This window comes from Petaurus breviceps, unplaced genomic scaffold, assembly GCF_028583685.1.
Source record: "Petaurus breviceps papuanus isolate PSGF00001 unplaced genomic scaffold, PetGlider_PUasm1.0 419, whole genome shotgun sequence".
Taxonomy (NCBI): Eukaryota; Metazoa; Chordata; class Mammalia; order Diprotodontia; family Petauridae; genus Petaurus; species Petaurus breviceps.
The window spans coordinates 11975288-11982749 of record NW_027186324.1 but is presented as its reverse complement, the minus strand read 5'-3'; the positions used below and the strand labels follow the sequence as shown (position 1 = coordinate 11982749).

The window sequence follows — 7462 nt, the reverse complement described above, 5'->3', positions numbered from 1 at the left end:
GGATTAGGGATCAGCCTTCTCTTCTGTGTTCATTGTGTTTGTAACCTCATAGACTCCTTGGCATCTTGATCTGATAGAGACAGCTGCAATTACTTTATCTCTGGCACATAATTCCAATCTCAGGAAGCTTTGAGAGTTCCAAAGAACAGAAGAAAATATCTAGTCCAACATCAAGTTGTTCACATGACCCAACATTTCGCTCTTTTGCCTGAATTTGATGCTTTTCCCTTTCTTGCCTTGACTTAAGGTGTCTAGTTTACTACATGTAACCCTTATTTGCTACATGTGTATATAATAAAATAAATAATAAGTATATAATGTGGTTTACTGGAGATCTTGAGTTCTGGACTTAGAATCAGGGAAGTCTTGCCTCTGAAACTTACTGGCTGCATGACTCTGGGCAAGTCACTTGCCTCTCAGCCCTCTCTCCCCTCAGGCAATGTTTTAGTTTCAAAAAAGGATCTGACTAGCCTTGGTAGAGGAAGTTTCTTAACCTGAGATTCTTATGCTAGTGAAATCACAGGTACAGTCCAGGAAAAAAAATATCCTTTGGGGTTGCATTTACATCTGTGTTGTAAACTTCTAAAGCAAAGGATTGTATCTGTTCCCTTATACACATAAATAGAAGGTTAAATATGCTTCTTTGGTAGATGGGAATGATGGAAAAACCATTAGCAAATTAATTTCAACAAATACTAGGTGCCTACGACATGCAAAACACATCCTCAAGTAACTGAAACACTCTACTTTTCTGTGACTTTCCCCCACAAACACCCTCTGTGTTCTCAACTCTGGACAAACGCAGCTTCTTGCTTTTCCCCCACATGACATTCAGTCTTCCATCTCCATGCTGTTGCCCAGGCCGTCCCCTATTTCTGGAATGTTCTCTGTCCTCATTTCCACCACTGTGAATCCCTAAGCCCTTTCAAGGTTCTGCTCAAGTGCTTCCTCCCCCTGACAATGCTCCAAATTTTTAGTTTTCTCATTCCCAAATTTATTTTGTATAGTGACTTTTTATATATTTTATATTGACTAATTTTTGTATATGCTATGTCCTCCCAGTAAAATGTCAGTTCCTTGGGACCCCTAGCACTGTACCTGGCTTGTGGCACATAAGAAATGCTAAATAAATAATACTCACTGAGCTGAATTGCTGAATTGAAGAATACAGAAGTCATCAGTAATGTAGCTCTGTGTTATAACAGTATTCCATCTTTCATGCTCTAGTATGAGTCTGATATGTGGGCTGTTCTTAAGTTCAAAAACATTCACAAATTTTGTTTCTCTGGACTTTTATTACTCAGACAGACATGAAGCTTGAATCCATTACCTAGGAATTATAATATGTTTTCATCAGAAATTTCATCATTATGTAATTATGCACAATATGCATGATTATGCATAATTACGGCCTTATAGAAGGTTCTAATCACTCTTTAACCATGAAAAGAAAGCACATTACAAGAATATTCAAAGCAGAATCTAAAGTTTGATGCAGGGCTTCTCCACACTCCCTTCCCTCTCATCTAATATCAAGACAGCAGAAAACTGTTTTTTTGATCCGAATTCAAAGTTGTGCAGTAACCAACCACAGGTCTTTTCCATATGACATACGTTCTCCATGATAACATTCAATACTTCAAGAAGCTATGATTTTACTAATCTCATGCTTTTCCCACTAATGCGGATTATAGCCTCCTTTATACCTGAATAGATTAGTTCAATTAATGAAATGCTGCGGCCAAAAAAGAAAAAAAATTACCACCTGAGCCTTTCAGAAGTTAGCTATATAGTGCCTTAGAGGACCAGGACAAAGTACCCAAAGTATTTCTTTCCAGATTGCTAGGACCTGAACTTTCACTCTGCTCACCTAGCCTTAATGCACCCAGAGCTGCCTTTACATTTTCCATGATAATGGGTTCCTCTTTAAAAATATTAAATTATTTTCAGTTTTCAGTTTTCAAAATTAATCTATCCCTTCCAGTATCCTTCTCCTTCCACTGAGAAAATTAAAAAAAAAAAAACATGAAATGGGCAGCCCCAGAGTCGGGAGGACCTGGGATCGGTTCCGGCCTCAGATACTTAACACCCACACCCACACACACACACACACCCACACCCACACACACACACACACACACACACACACACACACAAAACTGTCCATATAACCTTGAGCAAGTTACTTAACCCCAATTGCTTAAAAAAAAATAAAATAAACATGAAAGACAAATCTCTCAATATATATCTACACTGTCTGTGAAAATAAATCCCCTCATTAGCTATGTCTAAAAATGTACATCTCTTTCTAAATCTTAAATTATGTTTCATCTTTATTCTTTTAGACCCATTTTTTTCATACGATTGTTGATATGATAGCTTGGATTTCATCCTTTGAAAACTGCCTGTTCATATCCTTTGACCACTTATCTACTGGGAAGTATTTCTTCCTCTTATAAATTTTAATTAGTTCTTTATGCATCTCGGAAATGAAATCTTTATTAGAGAAACTTGTACAAAGATTTTTTTCCTAGGTACCTGTTTCCTTCCTAATTTTTATAACTAGATTTTTTTGTACAAAACCTTTTCTTACATTTTATGTAATCAAAATTGTACATTTTATCTTATATGATTTGTTCTAACATATTTATTCATGAACTCTTCTTCTACTCATAAATCCAAAAAGTAATTTTTTCCTTGTTTTTCCAATTTGCTTATGATGCAACCTTTCATATCTCAACCATATTTTCATTTGGAGCTTATAATATATGGTGGGAGGTGATGATATAAACCTAATTTCTGCTGGATTGCATTACAGTTTTCCCAGCAGTTTTGGTCAAATAGTTCTTCTCTTAGTAACTGAAATCTCGAGATTTGCCAAAGGCCACACTATGCTACTATATTAGTTTACTTCTGTATATGATGTATTTAATTTATTTCACTGATTGATCGTTCATTTTTTTAAGTACCAAGTGTTTTTTTTAATGATTACCATTTCATAGTGCAACTTGAGATCCAGTATTAATAAAACCCCTTCCTTTACATTTTTTTCATTATTATTCTTAAGATCTTGGACCTTAAGATTCTTAAGATCTTGGTTCCTCCATATGAATTTTATTGTTATCTTTCCTAGCACTATAAAATATTCTTTTGGGAGTTTGGTACAGCTCTGAATATGCAGATAAATTTAGACAATATTTTTATGAACAACTAAGTTTCTCCAATTTTCTAAGTCTGTTTTTGTTTCTATAAAGAGTGTTAGAGTTAAATTTATAAAGTCCCTGGGCAAATCTTGAAAGATAATACTCCCAACTACCTCTATAGTTAACTTTGAATGGAATTTTTCTTGGTCATATATAGGAATGCTAATGATTTCTTTTTATCTTATATCAGTGATTTAAAAACAAATTTAAAACCATATTTTTCAAACATATTGATTATAGTTTTTTTGTCATTGTTATTGTTTCTGTTTTTATTTGTGTTTTGTGGGCAGTGGAAGGGCAAATACCTAAATCTTCCCTTGGCTAACTCTCAAAGACTTCGATTTTAGAAATACTTTATCCACTCTATCATAAAACTTCATAATCAGAAGAACATTACAGAATGCTTCTTTCAAGTAAAGAACCCCTTGTCTTTTTCCTTTGGTCTGTATTGTAGTCATTGCCAAAGAAAAACATAAAATAAACACTGTTTGAAGCTAAAGACTTCTGGTGTTATCACCTTGAAAAGAATAAACCAAATATGTGGTTGTTGAGCAAGGCTTTGCCAGCTCGCCCTAGTCTGCCTGGCAAGAAATGCTTTTAAAGACTGTGTTCAGTTATGTCACTGACAGTATGGCAATATGGCATAGCAGATACAGAGTTGGGCTAAGTCCCATCACAACACAAACTGGCTCCATGGAAATGTGGCCAAGCCATGTAGCCTCTCGGTTGCCCAGGCATGTCTTTAAGATTCTAACTTTCAGAAGACGAGCCTTACTTCATTGTTAAGAATTCTTTGCTTTGATCTTCCTATAGTGATGACATTATAGGCCCAACACCACTAATACAAAGAAGGATTTTTATCATAGAAGTTTGGTTGGATGTGGACTATCATACATAATTAATCACATTCTAGTCCTTCTCATACTGTCTCCAATTACCTCGGCTCAAAATCTTAAAGGCATTTCTTACTTTTCAATAACAATTTCAACTAACTTCAAACTCCTGTCAAATTCCATTTCTATAATAATTCTTAGATCTGCAACGCACCACATTAGAGGCAGCAGAAAAATTGCTGGACGTGGAATGAGCAGGCTTTCTCTCCCCCCTCCCCGCCCCAATTCCCAAGGCGAGTCTCAGATCGCCCTTCAGCATGATCTCCTCCAGATAATTTGAGATTGTTCAGTGTATCATTTCTGTCAAGTATTAGAAAAGCAGGAAACACAAAAACACAAACAATACAAAGCACAGAAACACAAGCAGTTCATGTCCTACCCACACCGAAGTAGCTTCAAGTTCAGACTCTGGAAGCTGTTTCTGATCCATGTTATTTCATTTCACACTAAATTTATCTTTTCACAGGGGCAGCTTAAGGGATGTAGTGGAGAGGCTTGGAGTCAGGAAGACAAGTTAAAATCTAACCCCATCATTTGTTAGCTGTGTAATCCTGGACAAGTCATTTAACCTCAGTTTGCCTCAGTTTCTCCAACTGTAAAATGGGGGTGATTGCAATACCTTCCTCACAGAGTTATGAGACTAAAATAAGATCAATATTTGTACACTGTGGCCGGAACATAGTAGGTGCTATATGAATGCTTATTTCCTTCCTTCCTTCCTGGTTGCATGACCCTGAGCAAGCTGATTCTGTTCACCTCAGTTTCCTCGTCTATAAAAATGAGGATAACCATAGCCCTATCTCTCAGGATTCTTGTGAGGATCCAGTGAGATAACATACACAGAGCACGACGTACCTGTCACATTGTTATTGACTGGAATAGTAGTAACAGCTGACCCACTGCTAGCCCAAGGGCAAGGACTCCCTCTCCCACTAAGGAGTCTCAGCTCTGAAGTAAGTCCAGACAACTAAAAAAATTCCCATTTATGATAAAAACTTGAAACATGACACAATAATCCATAGCTCCCATTATACTCTCCTGGTAGATTAATAAATAATCAAAATAGGAAACTTTTAGTGCACGCTGCTAAACATTTACCTCCCCTTTCCTCTTCAATGTCTGAATGACTCCCTGAAGCTCCATTTTTTCTGGTAAGTGGCCAGGGCTTAAGCCCATCTTGCTGTCAGTGGTCCTCTTTTCCTCTAAGAAATATTAATAATTAATTAATAATAATTAATAAGAAATAGCTACAGGGGGCACCTCACACAGTGCAGCCAGTGCTGAATTAGGTACACAGGAATTCTGCGCCTCTAGAACTCACAAAGGAGCTAGGTGGCTCAGTGGATAGAGCACTGCCTTGCCCCAGATACATAACTCATTGTTCTTTGTGATAAGAGATCCAAGGCAAATTGAACCTTGAGTTCAAATGCAGGCACTAGCTACGTGACCCTGGGTAAGTCACTTAACCTCTGTTTGCCTAATCAACTAGAGAAGAAATTGGTAAACCACTCCAGTATCTTTGCCAAGGAAACCTTAAATAGGGTCGTGAAGAGTTAAACATGGAATGGAAATGAAATGGAAGGGAGGGCACTAGAATTAAGAGGGGTTGGGAAAGGCTCCCAGTAAAAGAAAAGGTTTTAGCTGAGCAACTAGTGAGGTCTGCTGCCATCGGAAGAAGAGGCAGGTTCAACATAGGGAAAGAAATAATGGATGAATATCAATAACTTGTGAAACAAGAATCAAACAACAAACATTTTTAATAAATGCCTTTAGAAGGTAGCCCAGCACTTCATTTTCTCAGCAATGTTTTCTAGGGTCCTTCTATTCCAAGAGTTTTTAATCTGAGGGCCACAGATTCCCCAAGAGATCTGTGGATAGACTTCAGGAGGTATTTGTACTTGAATGTGAAAAAAACCACATCTTTATTTTCATGAACCTCTTACTAAAATCTAGCATTTTCTTCAATTAAGGGTGTGGACAACAAACATCATTCTGGGAAAAGGTCCATGGCCTTCTCTAGACTGCCACGGGGGTCCGTGATACAAAAAAGGTTCAGAACTCCTGGTCAAGTCGTATGATTTTTCTTTATATGAATTATTAGAAATGGGTAGCAGTCATCATTTGTGATGATTCTTTGGAAATTCTCAGTCTGTCAACAAGCATTAAGCACTTACCAAGGGCCTTGCCCCAAATACATGACTCACTGTTCTTTGTGATAAGAGATATAAGAGGCAAATTTAACCTTGATATCTGTGACACTTGTATGAGGAAGGGAATAAGCATTTATCCGATGCCCACAATGGGATTCATAATTGGATTTTGTCTCTAGAAGATTACCCTTATTCAAAAGGAGCAAAATAGATAAATGAAGGTTGGGATGCATGTGTGTGTGTGTACATACGTGTGTATATGTGTATACGTACACACACACAGCTAGGTGTTGCAATGGATAGAGTACCAGACCTAGAACTCAAATCCAGCCTCAGACAATTATTATCTATGTGACCCTGGGCAATTCATTTAACACTGTTTGCCTCAGTTTCCTCATCTGTGAAATGAACTATACAACAAAATAGCAAAGCCTTTATTAAGAAAACCCCAAGTGGGGTCACACAAATACACCTATTGTGTGCATTAGCATATGTTTTGTGTGTTTGTAGATAGATAGATGGATGCATGGATAGATTATGTGTGGTGTGTGTGTGTGCGTGATCACTTTCCTCCATGATTCCATGCATTTTATTGTATGCATCTAAAACGACATATTGAGAAGGGGTCCACATTGCTCTAGGGTTATATGACACATGGTAAAAAGAACCCCTGAGATAAAGGATAAGTAAGAGTTAATGACCTTTATTTTACAGGAGAATCAGCACAAGGAGAACTGGAAAACATTCAGAAATGACATTCTGAAGTTACAAGCAGAAGTTACTCTGAGGAAGAGGAAAAACTCTGAAGAGGCAGTTGGTGGTAACTTGCAAAAGTCCAAATGCTGTCCCAGTTTTTATTAAAGGAAAAAGGGTGGAGTCTGCAAACTATACACCAGTGAGCTTGATTTCTTTCTTTTCCTAGCCAAATTCTGACGTAAAAGGATGATCTATAGGTTAAATGAAGCAGGGATCTCTAAAAACTGGCTGGGCTTCATCAAGAACAGAGCATGCCAGACCTCATTTTCTTTTTGACAAGCTAAGTAGACTAGCAGATCACAGAAATTCTGTATAAGTGTTGTATAAGCACAGTACAGTTTAGCATAGCTTAGCTGCAATTAGGTACTAGGGTGGATAGAGCACCTGGGCTTGGAGTCAGGAAGACCTGAGTTCAAATCCAGCCTCAGACATGTACTAGCTGAGTGACCCTGGGCAAGTC

General features: G+C 37.5%; 1 long non-coding RNA gene across 1 annotated transcript in view; it reads left to right on the top strand.

Annotated features, from left to right (window-relative positions):
- LOC138171134 (uncharacterized) overlaps positions 1–7134 on the top strand; it is a 9442-nt gene extending 2308 nt beyond the window's left edge. Inside the window, exon 2 of the long non-coding RNA XR_011170809.1 lies at positions 6961–7134. This is a non-coding gene — a long non-coding RNA (uncharacterized lncRNA). The remainder of the gene's footprint in view (positions 1–6960) is intronic.
- The last annotated feature ends 328 nt before the right edge of the window (positions 7135–7462 follow it).